The sequence below is a fragment of the Athene noctua genome, chromosome 10 (genome assembly GCF_965140245.1).
Source record: "Athene noctua chromosome 10, bAthNoc1.hap1.1, whole genome shotgun sequence".
NCBI lineage: Eukaryota > Metazoa > Chordata > Aves > Strigiformes > Strigidae > Athene > Athene noctua.
Genome location: NC_134046.1, coordinates 20,475,823 through 20,486,840, shown reverse-complemented (window position 1 = coordinate 20,486,840; position 11,018 = coordinate 20,475,823). Strand labels below are relative to the sequence as shown.

At 34.4% G+C, this 11,018-nt stretch overlaps 1 protein-coding gene across 4 annotated transcripts in view; it reads left to right on the top strand.

Moving 5' to 3' along the window:
- The window catches only part of CENPP (centromere protein P), a 156,623-nt gene that overhangs the window by 81,281 nt on the left and 64,324 nt on the right, over positions 1-11,018 (top strand). The window lies entirely within an intron of this gene.

The window sequence follows — 11,018 nt, the reverse complement described above, 5'->3', positions numbered from 1 at the left end:
AGTTCGTGTCTTTAAATTTGTAATACATTATATCTGTCCAATTTCATGCACATCTGACAATCTGCTTCATAAATTAGTTCCTTTCTATGTTGAGTCTATTCTTGCTGTGGAAAAACAGCCTGGAAATTTTGGTTTTTTAATATAGGTGTAATGTGGTGATGTTTGCAAAATGACAGTTTAAGTTTTATATTATTTATATTAGTTTTGTCTACTGTTCCTTTCTTAAGAAAGAAAAAGATACTATGCCAAAAATGAAAACTTTGGTGCTGTTATGTCAAACAAGATTAAGGGTTATGTTACCTGCTGCATTGTTTTTGCATGTGTTCCAGTTTCAGTAGCATAGATGAATGATGATAAAGATCCTCCCTATCACTTTTCCCAAGGAATGAAGTTACAGTTTCAGAAGCAATCACATTCCCACATGAAAATCTGAAGGATGATCTTAAACTTTTTTGAAATCTCAAATTGCATGTATCTACATTCTCTTGTCTGCATTTAGAAACCAAAGCTTCCTAAGCAAACACTCCCCTGTGTTTTGAATAGCTTGGTTTGGATGCATTTACTTGAGCAAAGTAGTATTAAATTGCTGTTTAAAAAAAAAACCTCCAACGCTTTCTTGGCTCTTTAATAGAAGAGAGCGGGTCCTGAGGGTTGTGGTATAAATGTACTGGTTTCTTCTTTTTTGCTTCTCCTTTCACTAGCTAAGTGCTGAATCAGCAATTTCCGTTGATCCTAGTTTTCAGCAATGCTCCCTGTTCTTGATGTTTAGCAACATCTTAATTTTGGATAAATATTTCTTTAAAATTATTTTCTCTTTTTAGTTGATTCTGATGGTAGGAACACATTCCTGTGTGTATAAAGTTTGTCGTAGCTATACTACATAATGAAGCTGACACTTAGAGTGGTAGTATCTGGGAAAATATAACCATCTTACCTCATAACGTATTATCCATGTATTTTGTACAGTGTATATTATCAACATGGTAGAAATAACTGTTGCTTACATTGACATGCAGTTCTTACAATGAAACTGTTTAATATCTTAAGACACAGATTTAGTATTTTGATTGTGAAGATTATTGCATTTCAAAATACCCAGAAGTCACCTTTTCAGGTCTCTTGACTGTTAAATTCCGAACTTTAGATGTTAGCTGTTGATAGCAATACTAAAAGCTAAAATAGGCCACTGGTTCTCAGTCTAGTTTATGAACTTGTTCTTTTAAACATTTGCAGCATATTTCCTACTTACTAAAAACTAACTACTATTGCAGAATTTCTCTCCAGGATCATTGTTTCCAGTATACTTTAATTTTTGGACCCAAAGTCATGACATGAGCCAGCACAGTAGGGCAGCTGTGGAGTTCTGAATGAAAGCTGTAGTGTACAAATGAATGAATTGATGCTAGGTGCTTGGGTCAGTGTTCCCCTCACTTCTTAGGGGAAGGCTGCAGTGTACTTGTGCAGAGTGTGTAGCAGCTGTTCAAAGGCTGTAGCTGCAGCCTTCTGAGGTAGGATCAAATGCTGCTTACCTGGCTGTGTTCTAAAGCAGTTGATTTGAGGTGATAGAGTTGAAGATGCTATTAAAAGAAAAAAGATGTTGTCTTATTGCATCTGCTGTTTCATGAATAGTGAGGTTTAGTTTTTAAATAGCCTGATAGAAAAATGTCTGTCACAATTGTTCAATCCATGATGTTGGGGTCTTAATGAAAAGATACTCTCAAATAGAAAGTAGTCTGAGGGTATTGTCCTTGCAAGCAAATGTATGTATATTTTCCTATGAAATGTTACATGTTTAGATAACTAAAAGTTTATACGAGGTCAAACTGTTTGTTCAGACCTTTTCAGTGATTTCTATTTCCACCAAGGAAAGAATTGATTGAAAATTAGAATTCTGTCTTGCCTTAAAATACGTATGTAACTTTTATGAGTAGCGGAGATTAATTTCTGAGGCAAAGGGTGGGAGTATATCCAGCGTGTTTGGGTTCAGAATGCTCTTTCACTATGGTGAAATATGGAAATGCGAAAGGAAAACTGGATGGATGGTGGTTTATATTTAACATTATCACATCAGTGATATAAAATGTTATTTTGATTTCTTTATTGAAAATGACTTTATTACTTTATATGTCTGAGCAAGCAAGCATATGTTGCCATATGTGGCTAACGCTTACATTGCTATCTCTTTCTTAAGCTGGTCTTGTATGTGTTTGTTATTGTAAGGCAAACTAAGTACTTTTTCATTTTCAAGCACTGTTTATAAATGTGGTTTACATAAAGTGATGAATCTAACATCAACTGCACAAATCTGTCTTGGAGACTGCCCATCACATTTTAATAACATGACATATTCCTTTCATGCTCACAACTAGTCCATGTGGAGTGCAGTCACATATTTTGGTTTTAGCTAAGTTTTGGCTCTTCTCAAGTTAACTACATCGCTTAAGCTAGCTGAGTATAGAAAAACTATTCTTTATACCTTCTGTAGTACATTTTGATTCTTCAGTATCTATATGTAAATATACTAAATAATCATCGTTTATTGTCATGCATGAATCACTTTCACTTGTTAATAGGTGTGTACTTTTTTGGCATATTTTTGTCAGCTGCCTTAAAAACTGCAACAAAATACACTGTTTCATTTTGCAGTCAGTCTTTAGTCCCTGGGATTTATTAGCAACATAGTGATATTGAAGGGCAATTAATAGCTTGTGGTATTAAGGGTTCATGTACGAAACCCACTATAAACTCAAGTGTGCAGGTACATGCATCCATGTGATTGCCAGGCTTATCGTGTGCTTTATGCATACAAGAACGTGGTGATCTAAAATGACAGGAGAGGTAAAACAATAACCTGAAGAGACAGATCTCATTTTTCATCCTTGTAGATTGTTTGTGTTGCCTTAGGGGAGAGTAAGTTACCTTTGTTCTACCTTAGGCTACAGGTTAATATAAATTTCTCTGTGTGGAAATGCCGATTTAAGAAGTCCTCAGCTAGCTTATTCCCACCTTGATGCTCATCTCCTTGGTCCTGTAAAAACATGTGTGCTCTTAACTGTATCAGGAAACGGCTCTGAAGAATAACCTGCCTCATGAATGAAGGTCTTGAAATAGTTTTGGTTTCCGTACATGTCAATTGCAAGTAGCATCAAAGCAAGACTAACAAGTTTGGATAATGTTACATGGCATTTTTATGGAATATGGGTATTTATCTGTCTTACAGACATTGGAAGCACCAGACATTCTTTCATGGAAAATGAAACAGTAGTTAAAATGAAACGCTCTGCAACCAGTGCCAAACTACTGAATCACTCTGACAATAAGTTCTAAAGAAAAATTTTCTGTTTTGGAATACAAGCTGGACTAAGCACAACATTTCCTCATAGAGTATCAAGCATTTACTGTGCCAAAGTTTAGCAATTTAAGAAACCCAGACCTGATCACCTGGAAATGCTGATTTCTTTTCCATTTTTCCCTTTGTTTTAGCAAACAGTATGAATAATATGGAAGTATAAATGAGCACATTTTCTTATACACAACCTTTTGCTAGATTCACATTGTTTAGAACATAAAGGCAACATTTAAAATGGTAGCCGTCATCAGTTCCCACTGGGTTGGTTTTAATAAAAACAAAACATGGCCATCCAGTCCTTTGTTTTCCAGAAAAAAAGAAATAAAGTATTCGAAGTATGTTAAACTGTAAAGATTAAAATTAAAATTAAATAAAAATTAAATTTGGTACTATGTTTTTTTCCTAACTTTACTTATCAACAGAAGTAATTTATATTACATTAGAAGTTCAAAGATCCCAGAGAAGATGGACTTCTGTTTGTGACAGACTGTTAGAAATGAAAGCAGTAAACACTACATTTATAACACAGTAATTCACTACAGTTTGCACTTCTGTGTCTAATGAAGAACATGAGTCCTTAAATATTTGCATGTACTTTGAGCATATACTGTTTTGTGGATGGAAAATGTGGCAATATTTCTAGGAAGATCTCCAAACTAAATTTGTTTGCAAGTTTTGAAACACACAATTTGTTACTTTGGAATAGTCGAAATGAAAGCTTTCAGAAATATTACTAATACAAAGAAGGATATTATCTCAGTAAATTAGTGATTTCCCTACTATATTAATTAACTTAGCCTGTTTTCTCAGATGTGGGCTTTGTTCCTGAGAATTTTATAAGAGGATCTCATTTGTGTCTCATCGACATAATAGCACTGACTCTGTCATCCAACGGTGGGTCTAACACTAAATACATTGGGAGACTTTTTGAAAAAGTCTGCTTTAAGTGTAGGTAACCACTGTTCTTACGGTTTTAGTATAATTTTCTCTTACGTATGCTATTATTAAATCACAAGTATTCTTTAATCTATTTTGCTGATTTTTAACATTCTGTTTCCATTTAATCTGTAGGGGAAAATCACAAGTAAGCATAAGAAGAAAAGAAAAAAATATAGGAAGTAAATGTAAATGAGGGAAAACCTGCAATAGTTGATATATCCTAACAGATCTAATAACTATGCTATTATGTCTAATGTTAAGTCTATTTTTTCACCAGTGAAAATATGTTGAGGTTCTGCAGCTGTTGGTACTAATTGTGTTTACATATTAAAAAATAAAACTTGTGTGTATGAAGTAACAAACACATTCTTGGCATTATCCCCTCTGTGGGTATGTGGTATTCAAAGAGTTGAATCTGCTAGAGCTTTGAACAAACGTGGTTACTCTGACTGAGGCAGCAAAGGCTTATGGCTGGTTAAATAGGTGTGAACTCAGTCTCACTTGCCATCGCACATGCAGCCATGTGGTAGGTAGGTCTTACAGCAGAGTTGACAAAAAAATGAAAGAAATGGGAAGACAAAAACTTCTAAGTTAAAAGGCTACACAGAAACTAGCAGAGAAGTTAGAATTGTCTGACAGATATACCAATATACTATTTTCAAAGATGTTTGATTCTTTGGATGGTTTTGCACTGCTTTTTATCATAGTTAGAAATTCACTAGATGATAGAATTTACTTTTACCACTCAGTGGAAATACTTATGTAAATTGAAAGAAAATGTATGTCATAATTGCATATTAACTTCTGGTATGGAAAAATTATATCTTTTGTGTAGAACAGTTTGTAAAGCAGAACCTTTTTTTTTTTTTTTTTTTTTCTTGAACCCTTATATTCCACAAAGGGTAATTTCCTTTTGGCTTTCCTGCAGCAGTACAAAGTAGATTTGCCTTTGGAAAGTAAGGTTACTTACCACTATATATACACCAATATGTATAACTTTTATTTTGTTAAACAAGCAAATAATTTGTCAGCATATGATTCATACTGCAACTATACTTTTGTTTCATGGTTATTATAATTTCTGTATGTTCTACAACTAATGTAAAAGATGCATGTCTCCTTATGTAAAACCATGGTCTATTCTTCACTCAGAAGATTGGAAAGAAATTTAATTCAATTAAAAAGGCAGTTAATCACGGTTTCTATCAGTTAAGGTTTTACCAGAGGCTGTCAAAATAGCCTTCAAAATAAGTACAGGGTATAGGTAATACAGACCTATATGAACCGGTGTCACTGAGAAAGAAAAAGAATCATTATTTTGCCTCTTCCCATGCAAAAACTAGGTTAACACAAAAGAAATGAATGGGTGGCAGGTTCAAACAAAAGGAAATATTTCATGAAACATTTATAGTTCAGCTGTGGAAATGTGCAAGAAAGTGTAATAGATTTTAATGTTTTATATAGACCCAAAAAGTAATTGGTCTAATTGAAAGAGGAAAAGTCTAGCTTCCTGAGTTCTTTGTTATGAGAGCCAAACTATGCTGGGAAGAAAAATGGAAAAATTCTCACTGGAAGACTGGTACTGAATAACCTTTGCTGAAGTAGTTCAGGATCATCTTGTGTTAGAAGAAAGCAAGCCATATGTACTTATAAAGAATAGTCATTTAAAAGGGGATAGAAACCATGAAATATTCACAAGGACAGTTGTTCCCTAACTGAAGGGTTTTAAGGAACAGCATGCATGAGGCCAGAGGATAAAATGTAATGGCATAGCCAACTTTCTGGATTTTGGAGAAATTGCTATGAAAAAAAAAGAAGTCAATTTTAATCCTTTTTCCTAATTTTAATTCTTTAAAAATACCATTACATAATTCACTTAAAAGATTCTTGTCTTTGTTGATAGTGTTGTTGAATATCTAATATTTCCACAGCTGTGTTCAGTATTACTCCTTTGAGAAAAATATCTGTCTTGTGGAAAAAATAAGTCAGCTTTTATGTATTTTTCCCTAGGAATTGCTATGATATGAAAAGTTCCCACAGAGAAACATATTTAAGTAATACTGCATGTAAAACCTAGAGTTTTCTGTATATATATTCATAATGCTGCACACTTGAAAGTTCTTTTCTCTCAATTAACAGAACTGCTTCAAGGTACTTTGTTGAAAACAGTACTTTATTAGCTGGTCTTAATAACTCATTTTATCAAAGCTACATTAATATAAATAACAGCCTAAATCAGAAGCTATGAATTACACAGATGTTTACATTCAATAACTGCGGGGAGATCTGTATCCTGTACAAAGAATTAAACGCAAAATAAATTGAAATTCTAACAAACTACAGTAATTGTTTACTCAGTAGCTGTGGGAAATTCCTTACAGAACAGACTATTAAAGAAGAAATTGTAAGGTAAATGTTTTTATAAGATAACATTTTAAATAATGCAGCGGATACTGATTTAATTTACCCTAATTTTTAAGTCCTTGGGGGGGAAAAAAAAAAAAAGTCCTTTTAATGAATTGAATCGGGATGGCTCAAGCAGACTGGAAGAATATTATTTTGTGGAATTCACTCAGCTGTTGAGTATTTGTTCACTTATGGAGACTACAGAGAATGCTTGTGTCCATTATAGCTTCCATTATGACTGGCAAACTCACAGGGCTTGATTTGAAGCACAAGACTAGAACATCACTGGCTTTTAGCATTAATGAGAAAAGTGAATAGCTAAGCCTTTTTAAGTCCCAAACACCAGGTAAGTTTTTGAACCCAGCACAACAGTTATTGGATTTTATGATAAATAAGCAACATTTAGGCATTTCCCCTGACTGCCTCGCTCCTGATACCCAACACAGTTTTGTATGGTTTTATCCTCCCATAGGAAAGAAATTAATGTTTATAAAGGAATCTGCAGTCTTGGGAGGATAAAAGATATTTCCTTTTGTTTTGAGATTAATATGGTTTTCCAATTACTTGTAGTACACAACATGTCCCCAAGCTGAAAAAATTATAATTTCTGAATACAGAGCTTTGAGGTCAATGCCCCGAGTAAACCTTGTTGCCCATAGAACTAGAACTCCCAGATGAAAATGTGAAAATAAGTAAAAATTACAACTTCCAGTCACCCAGACAATAGAGTTTAGGGGATAGCCCTCTGGATTTCCAGGTATAGGCATCAATGCAAGACAGACCTGTATGAAATACAGATCACATTTTACTTCTAGTTTTAGTGAGTGAGTGAAATAGTGATTCATGCAAGCTGCCTGGACTCTTATAATAGTACTCAGCTACTGGGCAGTGACAAGAGGTAAAGTTGTCATCAGCCTCTAGCCCACCTCACTGTTTAAATAAGGTTCTCCTCTGTTTGTATCTTGTATCCTGGGAAACTCAATTCATTGGTGAGAATTTTTAATAGACGTGACTGCAGAGAAGAGGCAGTCAAGTACTGCTCCAATAAACTTCATAGCAATGACCAGATTGTGTATTGGGAAACTTTATTAACTGTGTTCGCAGGCTGATAAAGTCAGTAAGTACTTAATGGAAATGTGCAAAATTATGTTCAGCGGCAATTAGGCAGGGCCACGTGTAAAGTATGTAAGAGGGTAAGGACAGCTGTGCTGGATCAGATCAGAGCCCATCTAATCCCCTCCCCTCTCTTTGACAGTGACCAAAAATAGTTCCACAGATAAAGGCTACTGCTGTTTATGGTGTTCCTTTGCTTTTAGTTTCCTTGAAGTAAAATAAAGCTATGCTTTTAAGACAGCTGTTTTATTTAGTTTTGAGATTCACCCTGGGGTAGTTTAGCTTTTTTTATGCTATTCCTTTTAAGACTGATCAAACATTATCCGGTTTAGATAAGGACATTTATTGTGTGAAAAAGTTGAACACCATAATGCTAGCAAATCTTTGGTTTAGTTTTGCTTTACTAACTGGAGTGTTTCAGTATCATAAAATGGATGATAATTTATCACAAATTTGGGGTTTGGTATGATCAAAAATGTTTTATGCAGTACTTGACTATGTAAGTTCTTTCAGGGATGCCCAGTGGTATATGAATGTTTTCCCAAAGGTGGTAACTGTTGCAACTTGTTCATCTTGCATCATATATAATGGAAGACTTTCTGAAAAGTTTTGTTTGATATTCTCTAGTCATTTCTTAAGCTGAAAAGGAAAATACAGTGCGAAGTCTTTATGGGTCTATCCTGACAGAATTTTGATGTGGTATAGGGTGTCTGTTACCAAGGAATGTTACATGTGTAATGAGACTTTGTAACTTGGGTATTGGGAACATTAAAGCAAGGTATTTCCATTGGATTTCATCATAGCAGTTATAACAAAATTGTTAAAATTATACTTGCTAGTATTTGACTATAGCTGCTTGATGCCACAATCAGCACAAGTTTTGAGTAATAGGTTAATTTATTAGGAGAAGAAAAAGCTAAATTCATTTTGATCATATGATCATTTCTTAATGTGGAAAATGATATCTGTTTAATACATTTTAGAGTTTTGTAAGTGATGTCTTCATTACTTTTAGATGGAAAAACTGTTCCAACATTTTTCCACAATATTTTGGGCTTTGCAACTGTACAGAAGTTGTTGACATGATTAAATCAGAGCTCTTATTTCACGTCTGCTGTTTTTTCCCTATTTAAAATGGTTTTCAGTGTGCCAAGAGAAGTAAAATTAAAGCCTTTTCCCTCGAAATAGAGAGTTTGGGATTTAATGGTAACTAGCTATAATAGAAGGGTAACGTTACTAAACAAGCAATAGCAACAGGGATCTCCCTCTTGTTCATTAAAAAAACAGGAATGTATGTCTACTGAGTAAGTCAAACATATTATTATGAACTAGTCTTTTTGGATGGATGTTTATAGCTTTTTCACTTTTCAAGAAGAGACTGTTATGCAGGGTTTCCTCCAAATGAGTGTAGGTTACATGGTTGACTGGTGTTTCTGGTCCACTAAATCTTTAAATGCTTCCTGCAGTCAAACCCAGCTTTAAAAGTAAGTCTCTTTACAAACATCCACTCTTTCCAAGGTAGGCTTTACCTCTGTGGTTGGGATGTTCTATAAGATGGTCACAGTAAGATTCTTACCCCTCTTTAAGCAGTGATTTGACCTGAATTTTGGTCTTCCAAAACTTGATGGATAACTTCAACAAGAGGTGGTTGTATAAAAGCTGTAACATATGTTGATACTGCATGTTCATTGTTGCTTTCTGCATTTAAACAGGAGTGACCCTTTGTTGGTTGTTTCAGGCTGTAAATCCAAAGGGGATATAGGCAAGTCCCTATGGTTACATTAAGTGCCTTCGTTTCCAAATGAGTAGACATTTTCAAGCTTACTTAAGGAAACTACAAACTTCCAGAGCACCACATATTGTATTGGCCTACAAACTTATGATCTGCAGACTTGTTTTCTGAAAACTGCTTCATATAGAAAGTCATCTGGATTATTGTGTAAAATTATTTTGGTAGTATTTCCTCATATTTCTAATATTTTACTGTCTGTGGTCTTGCGTTCTCTGAAAATTGTATGCATTAGAATATAAACATAATACTTAAATTAGAAAATGTTTTCTCATGAGAGTTTCAACTAGTTAGCATTTGTATTACTATACAACAGAAAAGATAAACTGTTTATTTTGTTGCTGTGATATAACTGTTTATAAAGTTGTGACTTGAGAGAGGTCTTAAAAGTTCACTGATTTGCTTCAGTAAGAGAGTAACAAAACTGTTGGTAGAGAAATGATAAAATCATGTTTTCAAGTTATGATTTCTTTTTCTTATTGAACGCTAAGGAGTTTTTGTAGTAAACACAAGCATGATGCATGTTTCAGAATGAAAAATCAGAAATTACATCAACCGTGTTCTGTAGTGTTATGTAAAAAAGAATTCATTGGGTGAAATTAACCGTGTTGTTTTGGGCCACTAGAAAGATAGTGGTGATGCCTCAAACTGCTTTTTGGGGCAAAGTCGAGTGATTTGTAGCTTTGGCATGAGGGGATCCCTATTAAATTGAGATGGAAGATGGAGAAGGGCGTATACTGTGATGTGACCTCCACATTTTGAGAGTCTCGGAGCTTCTAACAGCCTCAGCACATGGGAATTAATACTCAACAATCTCACTTTGGGAGGCTTTTGATGCCTTTATTTTTCTGAGGGTTTTTGTAAAAATGAAAGATCTTTTACCTTACCTCAGAAGCAACATTGCCCCTGATCATAGCTTCAAATTCAAAAAGCTATCCAAGCTTCCAGAGTAACAACCTTATTTTGCCTTACAGTTTTTATTTTACCAGAAGTGTATGGCCTTGTGCACGAAAAAGTAGTTCAGGCAGATCCTCAAAGTTCTGTCATCATTTAACCAGTAGAAAGAGCCTATTCCATAAAAATGTCAGTGTCGTTACCTTTCCTATTAATGTGGTGATAACCACAGGATGTCTTCTGTTATGTTTGAACTTATAATGGGACCTACCTGAAGGTTTTAGCAGGTTTGGTTTAAATTCTTATGTATGATGCATGAGCCAACAGTGCAAATCAGAACTTAGAAATGTGACAGAAAATCTAAAGCCTCAAGATTTCTTTTATGCCACAAAGCATTGTGGTTCTGGAATTGCTACAGCTATTGAATCCTAACCTTTGCTATTCTTGTTCTCTTATTGACTTTATACTTTATACTGACTCTTACCCTCTTATAGTTTCAATATTTACATTACATCTTACTATTCAGAT